Source organism: Schistocerca gregaria, chromosome 11 (assembly GCF_023897955.1).
Source record: "Schistocerca gregaria isolate iqSchGreg1 chromosome 11, iqSchGreg1.2, whole genome shotgun sequence".
NCBI lineage: Eukaryota > Metazoa > Arthropoda > Insecta > Orthoptera > Acrididae > Schistocerca > Schistocerca gregaria.
The window spans coordinates 94,729,843-94,741,436 of NC_064930.1; the positions used below are offsets into that span (position 1 = coordinate 94,729,843).

Here is an 11,594-nt window from a genome sequence, read left to right on the forward strand (position 1 = left end):
AAACCTTATTACTTGCTTTCTCAAATCCATAAGGTAGGTGTTTAAAGAGTATTGAAGTTTCCAGCACCAGAATCTAATTTTCTAAATATACTGCTAGTATTGCATTAACTCTGGAATAAAGTGAGCTTATGTGAAACAGCATATCATCTTTCATTAATTAAATAATACTTGTTTACTCACACAGAAATTGTATCCATGCATCATATAATAGAAACATCTACTTTCATCACGTAAATTAACCATTATGTGCTCATAATCTCTGAATGGCAAAACCTTTATACCCTGAAGTCCCATATATGCCATTGCAGCATAATGAACCGTCCTTGGAACAACACGTTTTGCAGAGATCCTTAATGCGGTGCACCGAGCGAGGTGGCGCAGTGGTTAGCGCACTGGACTCGCATTCGGGAGGACGACGGTTCAATCCCGTCTCCGGCCATCCTGATTTAGGTTTTCCGTGATTTCACTAAATCGCTTCAGGCAAATGCCGGGATGGTTCCTTTGAAAGGGCGCGCCCGATTTCCTTCCCAATCCTTCCCTCACCCGAGCTTGCGCTCCGTCTCTAATGACCTCGTTGTCGACGGGACGTTAAACACTAATCTCCTCCTTCTTAATGTGGTGCGTCACTGAAACATCGTATTTTCGTAAAACATACGTAAAAATACACTCCTGGAAATGGAAAATAGAACACATTGACACCGGTGTGTCAGACCCACCATACTTGCTCCGGACACTGCGAGAGGGCTGTACAAGCAATGATCACACGCACGGCACAGCGGACACACCAGGAACCGCGTAGTTGGCCGTCGAATGGCGCTAGCTGCGCAGCATTTGTGCACCGCCGCCGTCAGTGTCAGCCAGTTTGCCGTGGCATACGGAGCTCCATCGCAGTCTTTAACACTGGTAGCATGCCGCGACAGCGTGGACGTGAACCGTATGTACAGTTGACGGACTTTGAGCGAGGGCGTATAGTGGGCATGCGGGAGGCCGGGTGGACGTACCGCCGAATTGCTCAACACGTGGGGCGTGAGGTCTCCACAGTACATCGATGTTGTCGCCAGTGGTCGGCGGAAGGTGCACGTGCCCGTCGACCTGGGACCGGACCGCAGCGACGTACGGATGCACGCCAAGACCGTAGGATCCTACGCAGTGCCGTAGGGGACCGCACCGCCACTTCCCAGCAAATTAGGGACACTGTTGCTCCTGGGGTATCGGCGAGGACCATTCGCAACCGTCTCCATGAAGCTGGGCTACGGTCCCGCACACCGTTAGGCCGTCTTCCACTCACGCCCCAACATCGTGCAGCCCGCCTCCAGTGGTGTCGCGACAGGCGTGAATGGAGGGACGAATGGAGACGTGTCGTCTTCAGTGATGAGAGTCGCTTCTGCCTTGGTGCCAATGATGGTCGTATGCGTGTTTGGCTCCGTGCAGGTGAGCGCCACAATCAGGACTGCATACGACCTAGGCACACAGGGCCAACACCCGGCATCATGGTGTGGGGAGCGATCTCCTACACTGGCTGTACACCTCTGGTGATCGTCGAGGGGACACTGAATAGTGCACGGTACATCCAAACCGTCATCGAACCCATCGTTCTACCATTCCTAGACCGGAAAGGGAACTTGCTGTTCCAACAGGACAATGCACGTCCGCATGTATCCCGTGCCACCCAACGTGCTCTAGAAGGTGTAAGTCAACTACCCTGGCCAGCAAGATCTCCGGATCTGTCCCCCATTGAGCATGTTTGGGACTGGATGAAGTGTCGTCTCACGCGGTCTGCACGTCCAGCACGAACGCTGGTCCAACTGAGGCGCCAGGTGGAAATGGCATGGCAAGCCGTTCCACAGGACTTCATCCAGCATCTCTACGATCGTCTCCATGGGAGAATAGCAGCCTGCATTGCTGCGAAAGGTGAATATACACTGTACTAGTGCCGACATTGTGCATGCTCTGTTGCCTGTGTCTATGTGCCTGTGGTTCTGTCAGTGTGATCATGTGATGTATCTGACCCCAGGAATGTGTCAGTAAAGTTTCCCCTTCCTGGGACAATGAATTCACGGTGTTCTTATTTCAATTTCCAGGAGTGTATTAAGTTCACAGTGGAAACTGAAAAAGATGGTTCTTTGCCACTTTTAGATGTTTTGGTACGGCGCAAGAATGATGGCACACTTGGTCATTTGGCGTATAGGAAACCGACCCATACAGATTTGTATCTGCAAGCTACCAGTTGCCACCATCCAGCACAAACAATGGGTGTCCTTAAAACTTAAATCCACCGTGCCCATGCTATTTCTGACGTCGACAGTCTTCAAGCGGAATTGAAACACCTGCTAAAAGTATTCCTGATAAATGGCTTTTCATCTAAGCAAGTGAACAGAGCTATGCAGTTCTACAAACGACGCAACAAGGAAGAAGAAGAGGGCTTGAGGTCAACGGCTTATCTACCTTTGGGAACATCTCGTCACAGATAGGCAGAATATTGACGAAGCATCAAGTTAGAGTCATCTTTCGCCTCCTCCTAAAATATCATCACTGGTGGGATCCGTTAAGGATGGTTCAAATGGTTCAAATGGCTCTGAGCACTATGGGACTCAACTGCTGTGGTCATCAGTCCCCTAGAACTTAGAACTACTTAGACCTAACTAACCTAAGGACATCACACACATCCATGCCCGAGGCAGGATTCGAACCTGCGACCGTAGCATCGCACGCGTTAAGGATGACCTGGGCCTACGTAAATCACGTGTCTACAAGATTCCGTGTGATTGCGGCAAGTCATATACAGGGCAGACAACAAGAACGGTGCAGGAACGTATTGTGGAACACCAGCGGCATACCAGCCTTCTACAACCCACCAAGTCCGCAGTCGCTGAACATTGCACTTCTACTGGCCATTCAATGAACTACAATGACACAAAAATTGTGGCTCAAACATCAACTTTCTGGAGTTCATTTATAAATGAATCCATAGAAATAAAATTGTCAGCGAGAGACTTATCAATCGAGATAGCGGTCACCAGTTAAATTCCGCTTGGAATCCCGTTGTAGGGAAACTTCGAGGTCAACGTAGTTATCGGTATAAAGATGAAGATTGATCTGATATCGAAATGACAAGTTTTCACCGCCGAGGGCGCAAGGGCAAACGCACGGAGTTGTAGACGCGCAGCGTAGGTGCAAAGCAGCCCGCTTTGGCTTTAAATAGCAGAGCTCGGCGCGTATTCGCCTTGACGCGCTGGAGATCATCGTCATCAGTGTCTCGTGTGTGTGCCTTCGTTTTGTCTTCAGTGTCCTTCCGCCGTCACGCCACCACCGTTCACGTGTGCCGTCGCAGTCATCCGTGTTATGTGCGCTGTGTCGCCAAGTGTTAGTGTTTTTCCTCATCCAGCGTGAACGGCTTCATGTTTACTGTTTTTTTGTATCTACATTGTTTGCCCGCCGTTTTTATTGTATTGTCTGTGCCACCTATATGTCATGTTATTGTACCGCTCAAGGCTGAAGAGCAGGGTGATATGCTGCTGCCAGCCCACCTTGTATTGAGGTGATTAAAATTACAATAAAGAAAAAAAAACGCGTATTCGCCAGTACTTCTCCAGCTGTACTCACCTGAAGATGGCCAGAAGACTTTGTGCCGAAATATCGTGGCAAGATGTTACTGGCTTACGGCAGCTCTCCCGTGCTTTTATGGAACAAACAGTACGCCGGGAAAATTTCAAACATCACAACGGCAGGTCCGTCTACGAGCGGCCATCTGGCGGACGCACAGCCGAACGTCTCTTCTCGACCGTGGCTCGTCTCGCTGAACAGGCAGCCGTCGTTACAGCAGAATGGACTGCTTTTCGTACAGCGCCCGTGCAGAGCCGCCCACAACTCACCACACCAGCAGAGACCCCTAAAATTATCCGGAAGACTCGGAATAACGCGCCAGGCAACGACTCCATAAGCAACACCGATTTGAAACAGTGGCCCACGAAACCAACTGTGCTCCTTACCCGAATTTTCAACAGCTGTCTTCTGCAGGGATATTTCCCTACAGCATGGAAGACGGCGCGAGTAGTTCCAATACCAAAGCCAGGTAATGACCCAGCAGAACCCAACAGTTACCGGCCAATTAGCCTCTTGCCGACCCTCGGCAAGGTGCTCGAGAGAGTGCTGTCGAAGACACTCCATGACACGCTTACAGCGCATGATGTTATACCGCCAGAACAATTCGGTTTCAAGGACGAGTTATCTGCCGAACTTCTACGGGTCACCGAACGGATACAAGAAGGATACAACAAGCAGCGCTTCACGGTTGGTGTCTTCCTTGACATCGAAACAGCCTGCGATAAGGTGTGGCGGCCCACCCTATCGTCAAACTGCATCGCACTGCCCCTATTGCGGATTGCTACCTTAGACTCGTAGACAGCTTTCTGCAGGAAAGGAAACTGTATGTCCGAGTCGACGATAGAAAGTCCGAATTGAAACTGATCTCCGCGAGAATTCCGCAGGGCTCTGTTATTTCGCCTCTGCTTTTCAACTTATATATAAACGACATCCCAACAGTCCCCTTGTCACGGCGAGTTTTTATGCGGACGATACGGCCTTTCTGACAACTGGACCACACTTGGACCAGGCCGGCCGCGGTGGTCTCGCGGTTCTAGGCGCGCAGTCGGGAACCGTGCCACTGCTACGGTCGCAGGTTCGAATCCTGCCTCGGGCATGGATGTGTGTGATGTCCTTAGGTTAGTTAGGTTTAAGTAGTTCTAAGTTCTAGGGGACTGATGACCACAGCAGTTGAGTCCCATAGTACTCAGAGCCATTTGAACCATTTTTGGAACTTGGACCAGCTAATCACTAGGATGCAACGGCAAGTTGCTGTAATGGAACGCTGAGCGCTGCAAAATAAGATAAACATCAACCAGACGAAGACGGCAGCAGTTCTGCGCGACAGACTCCAAATAGCTGACCAATTTATCCCCTGGTCGCCGGGAGTGAAATATCTCGGTGTCTACCTCGACAAGAAATTACTCTTTACGCAGCATATTGACGACAAGAAGACGGCAGCCCAGAAGATGGCCAGGTAATTGATTCCGTTCCTGAAGAGTAAGGATCGCAACCCTAAGACTAAACTCCAAATTGTATAAGGCAACGGTGGAATCCACAATGTTGTATGGCTCCACCTCGCGGGGAACTACGTATGTGTCCAACTACAACAAACGACAAGCGCTGCAAAACATTTGCTATCGATGCATCACAGGAGCTCCATGGTGGACAAGAAACGTCGACGTCCGCACCGCACTCCACGAGACCACTATACAGGAGAAGGTCCATGACAAGGCTCTACACGTTTTTGACAAGATCGATGCCCTTTGGGACGAAGTTCGACAAATAGAGGCGGTAGGAACGGTAAACCCTGCAAGATGGCACAAGTATCGAGTACCGAAGTCAATAACGTTTCACCCCCCCATAGGCAATCTGTCATAACACGAGGAAGCAGTCACACATAACTGTCTTGACACATTTCACCCTCCACGGAAGATAGGCATCACCAACGACAGCAGGCTAAAGGACCCATTGCGTGCCCAAGCCCAACTGAATGTGAACTAAAGTGTTTTCCTTTTATCCTTACATCCCATCCTAGAAGAATAAGTCATCAAGGATGATCTTTTCAGTCCACACTACACACTATATATTTAAAAAATAAAATATTAAAAAAATCGTCTCGCTGCAGCTTCGTAGACGTCACGTGGCTTCTATCATTCGCACGAGGCTGTTAGACGGGTGTTACCCCGTGCACCTATGTCAGGTGAAGATTATCACGTCTAAGGACTCGACGGCAGTAGTGGCTCTTAACCACGTCATGCTGGCACGTTGCAAGTACACGACTGCAAAATCAGACTTGTGTAAGAAATTGATTGCGAGACGTTACCCCCTAACTATCAGTGTCCACCATTTTCATAACTATGACTGGCTCACAGATTATTTGAAAGCCACTGACATCTAAGTTTAATTTGTGAGTCATTTTCAAGTGGCATCGGTCGGCTGCGGAATTTTGTGTTTTAATTTGCGTATGGAACAGTTGATCTGGTAGAGGAGGATAGTGAAGGTTCAAAGAATGTGGTATATAGAATGATAATACCTGAATGGTGAACAAAAGTGGCAGGGCGTAGAGAATAAGGAGGAGCTCAAGAGTATGTGGAAGGAGTATTATGAAGAACTCCTGAACCCAAATGGAGACCTGGATGAGAAGAAACAAGTCGAAGAGAAAAAAGAGGAGGAACATTAAACAGAAAATGACCTTACATGGGGAGACGTGGAAGAGGCACTGGGCAAGATGGAGGGAGGGAAGTCACCAGGGCCGGCCGCTACAGTCGCAGGTTCGAATCCTGCCTCGGGCATGGATGTGAGTGATGTCCTTACGTTAGTTAGGTTTAAGTAGTTCTTAGTTCTAGCGGACTGATGACCTCAGAAGTTAAGTCCCACAGTGCTCAGAGCCATTTGAACCATTTGAAGCCACCAGGTCTGGATGAGCTGGGCGTAGAGATGGTGAGAGCAGCAGGAGAGGTGGGGATACAATTGCTATATCGAGTAATGAAAATCGTGTGCTCACAGATGTTGATCCCAGAAGACTGGAAGAAGGGAATAACTGCCCCGATCTTTAAGAAGGGAAAATGGAAAAGAGTGCAAGAACTACTGTGGGATAACAATGATCAGTCATTGTGCAAAGATTTTTGAGATAATTTTGGAAGCACCAATTCGGGCAAAATTAGAAGGAGTGATGGGAGAAGAGCAATATGGCTTCAGAACAGGATGGTCCACGGTGGATCTAGATTTTGCTGTAAGACAATTGCAGGAACAGCATTATGAATATGGAATAGAGCTACTAATGGCCTTCCTGGACATTGAAAAAGCGTACGATTGTGTACATAGAAGCAAAGTGTGGAAAGCCCTGGAAAACAGAGCAGTAGCAAAACAGATAAGGGAAATGTACCATGGAAGTGTGAGCTGTGTGAAAGTGGGAGGAGAGAGATCAGCCTGGACTGAACAGAAGAATGGCTTGAGGCAGGGAAGTGCACTTTCACCATTATTCTTCGCTGTAGTGATCTATGATATAATGAGTACAGTAGCACCAGTAACTGGTGAAAGGAAGATCAAAGCTACGGTGTTTGCAGATGATGTGATGATTTGGGGGAATAAGGAGGAGGAAGTACAAGAGCAGTTGGACGTATGGGAACAGTACAAGAAAATGGGATGAAATTTAGTCCAAGAGTGAGATGATTATCACAACAAGAATGAAAGAGAGAGGAACACCTGGAATAGGTGGGGAACGATAGAGGAGAGTGGAGAGTTTCAAGTACCTAAACAGCCTGATACAGAAAGATGGAAAAAACGACAGAGAAGTACACGAGCAGGAGAGAAAAGCAGAAGCATTTCTGAAGAGCGTCGGAACCCTGATATGGAGGAAGGATGTACCCCAAGTGAGTAACAAGGTTATATACTGGTTATACTATGTCCTGATCCTGCTATATGCATTCGAAACCTGGGTCGTGAAAGGAAGAGAGAAAAGCAGAGTACAGTATTGGAGTGACAAAGATAAACAGGTTAAGAAATGAGAGAATCAGAGAGTTAATGAAAGCGGAACCATTACAGGAGGAGATAGAGAACTCAAGCCTGAGATGGTATGGACAGGTTAAGAGAATGGAGGGAAAGAGGATACCCGGGAGGGTACATGAGATGAAAGTGGAAGGGAAGAGACCAAGAGGAAAACTGAGAGACAGATGGCTGGAAGGAGTGGATGAATGCCTCCAGAAGAAAGGAGATGACTGGACCAAGGTGAAAATGGAGAGATGGTGGCAATATGGGAGACGATGGAGAGGCGTATGTTCCAAACAGATCCGGCCAGAGGCTGAAAACTGTACAAGGTGGTGATCATGAATTTGCGTACAGACCTCTATTTGTACATAAAATTTTCATTACACCTCTCTTGTGCACTTATGTCAGTGCTCTACTGGCACATACCGTTGATTATACTGTTTTTGTCATTTTGAGTTTTTCTTTCATTTCAACTCTGTGTGTCTGTATGCTGTAATTCTCACACAGTTATATGCTGAAATTTGCAGTTCTGTTCTTCAGCTATTGTTGTACATGTTGTATGATGTGCAGTGTTTCTGTTTCCTTCAATATTTTGTCTTTTATATAAGAGACTATGCTCTTTTGTCATCATGTTGCTATATAGTGATATCTGGAATTCTATTCCAATGCCATTGTCATCATTGCTGTCCGCTGTCTGGTCTTTGTGTAATTGCGCTTTTATTTTACTTTAAGAGTGTGTCTATGCTAACTTCGTCATTTTGCGCTATTCTGCTTTTTTGCAATTATGTTTCTTTGGTACCTTATACCCGTTGTTGGCTGTACGATCGGCATAACTCGAAGCCAAAATAAAGAAAGTAAAAAAAAAAAGCCCAAGGAGAGGGGGATTATTAACGGTCGCTTCTGACGCTGATAGATGGTGGGAGAAGGAAAGTGGCGTCACAGAGTTACAGCGTTCTCAGATTTTGTGCCCCTCCATCTCACATTCGTAAAACTTGTCTGGTGATTCCAGTAACCGAGGATAGGATCTACAGTACCGTTGCCGTTGCCTCTGTGGACACCACCCAACGCCGAAACCTGGCTACTGTTTATGTATTTGTGATTATTTAAGCTGTGCTCACAACCTGACCACCACCTCGGCAGGTCAGGACACACGAGTATCTGGGGGAAAAAAACGCTTAAAAGTCTTCGATATCACTGACAGTAATATGGCAGTATTTTGGGAAGGCAATGACGTTAATTCTAACTTTCTGCGGCATTGACGAATTGGCAATACAGGCAGAGGTTTTTTTTTTCATAAGATTACTCCTTGCACAAAAGAAGTCCGGCCGGGATGGTCGAGCGGTTCTAGGCACTACAGTCTGGAACCGCACGACCGCTAAGGTCGCAGATTCGAATCCTGCCTCGGGCATGGATGTGTGTGATGTCCTTAGGTTAGTTAGCTGTAAGAAGTTCGAAGTTCTAGGGGACTGATGACCTCAGAAGTTAAGTCCCATAGTGCTCAGAGCCATTTCAGCCAATGGCGACGTGGTTTGAGGATGACACGGCGGCCGGTCGGTTCTGTTGGGCCTCCAAGAATTTAGCGTGTTAGTAACAATGCGAAATAAATTTTATTTATTGTGTCTATCTGTGACACATAACGATTCAGTGAAATGTTTGTATTCTGGTAAATACTGTGTATGCGAAATAAATTTTATTTATTGTGTCTATCTGTGACATATAACGATTCAGTGAAATGTTTGTATTCTGGTAAATACTGTGTATGTCCCTACATATTGCAGATCCTTTCTCTCTCTCTCTCTCTCTCTCTCTCTCTCTCTCTCTCTCTCTCTCTCTCTCCCCCCCCCCCCCCCTACATTCATACATTTCCTACCTACATAACGTACGTGATGAAATGGGTGTTAACAAAAGAAGTAAAGTGAAATGACACCACACCTTTTATTAGGCGCAAATACACATTTGTACCTGCGGCGGCAGCAGATATCATATCCTAATATATTATATAAACGGGAAAAAATCATAAGTGGTGTCAACTGCTTGCCCCAAATTAGGAGATAACCATACCTGTCTAAAATATATAGTGTTTATTTTAAAAAATGGTATTGTTTCTGAAAGGTGGCAGATTTGACTTAATTAAAAGCAGTCACCCGTTTGAATAAGAATAACAAAATAATAATAATAATAAAATAACAAAAAAACCACCCTCAGATCTAGCAGCTCGCCTCTGAGTTGCTTCGATGTCTTCCTTCAATCCGACCTGGTACGGACCCCTAGCACTCAGGCAGTACTCTAGAATAGGTCGTACCAGCGTCCAACACGCGGTCTTCTTTACTCTGTCCTAAATTTCTCCCAATAAACCGTCTTCCAATTAACAATGCCACCCCAAGAAAAAATGTTCACTCATACGCTTAATGTACCACATGATGGTTCTTTCTTTTTATGTTGTTCTCCAAACTCTTCAGCTACATCATGTTAAAATATCTGGAAAGGACTTTTTAACAGGTAAAACATGCGTTTCGCTTCTTTTATTTGTGAAGTGGTCTGTATAAAAAAAATGTGTTATGCAGTAGTTATAATATGCTACTATGATTTTGTATCTTTTGTTTTTCAGATTACAAACAATTTTTGGAGCACAAATATCGAGGTGTCACATTATCTCGTTACTTGTAATTCCCAGTGACGATGTTGCGCGTCCAAATGGTAGATTTCCAACATTTTTTCACCCACATTTATTTATAAACACGTCACTTTTAATTTTATGGTCAAAATTTGTGTGTTTACTGAGTATATGTAGCTTTGCCAACTGTAGCTGTGTGTGTGTGTATCTTCCGTCTTTTGTTCGTGTTGTGTGTGTGGTTGGATATTTTTCGTCTGTTTTGCGTGTGTGTGTGTCTGTGTCTGTGTTTTGTTATGTGTCGTTCCTCGTGAGAGCAACTTTTTTTTTAAAGTCGATATTTTGTGTTTGTGTATGTGTGTGTGTGTTTGTGTGTGTGTGTGTGTGTGTGTGTGTGTGTGTGTGTATGTGTGTGTGAAAGAGAGAGAGAGAGAGAGAGAGAGAGAGAGTGAGTGAGTGAGAGAGAGAACGAGAAAGAAGGGAGAAGGAAGATTCATTAATCTGGTTAAGTTTCAGATTTCTGTTTGCTACTGTTTTTGTAGCTAACATGGTCAGAAAGTTATTGCTTTTTTGCCATTAGTTACTTTCTTTCTCACTGCACAGGCTCAGGGCCGTCTTTAACCTATTGGAGGCTCTGGACCCATTAGATAATGGGGTCCCTATGACCTTCACAGAGCACTATTTTGTTATAATAGACAAAGAAACTAGATAAGCGAGGTTCTAGATATATTTTTATTTCTTTACTGTCAAATTAATTGAATAGATAATATAGCATTAGCCACAAAAGTAACACCACTAGCATTCACAAGTTAGTGCTCAAAAATCTATGTTGACTGAAGTGGTACCCTTCTAGATTTGAGATGGGCAAAATCTGTATTTTTGAGCATATCACCCTCTATGGCCATCAGCGACAGACTGGTAAGTCTCTCTTGAAGAATTCTACTTCTTAATTCATTTTTTTATGCTTTTCAGTGTGGGGGAGGAGCAATCCGCACTGGAGTTGGTTACCATCGTGCTTAAAATGATTATCAATGCGATTTTTACATTTGGAAATGTGTCTCCAATGTTCTTTTCTTTCAAAAGGTGATATATTTCCAATATATTACTAGCTCCCCATTTTCACTATAAACAAGTTTCAAGTTTTCTGTTAATTGCAGACATTCCGTTTCCAACTCTTTCTCGTTAACGTCTTCATAATAAATTTCAGCAAATACTTTGCAAGTTTGTCTCAGCTCTTCGGAATTGAATGTTTTCAAACGAAAAAATAAACCAAATGTTGACTATTGTTCCCATAAGAATTTAATCGCTGTTTTAAATGAACGCTCAGGGGATCAATTATGGAAAGAAAGGTTTGTGGTTTGAATTTCTCTTTTCCATTCAGTTGCACTGGCGGTGCAGAGCTATCAAAATA

General features: G+C 45.3%; 1 non-coding gene across 1 annotated transcript; it reads left to right on the top strand.

Annotated features, from left to right (window-relative positions):
* The first annotated feature begins 366 nt into the window (after nucleotides 1-366).
* Trnaa-cgc (transfer RNA alanine (anticodon CGC)) lies at nucleotides 367-439 on the top strand. The gene has a single exon. It is a non-coding gene; the product is annotated as a tRNA-Ala (tRNA).
* The last annotated feature ends 11,155 nt before the right edge of the window (nucleotides 440-11,594 follow it).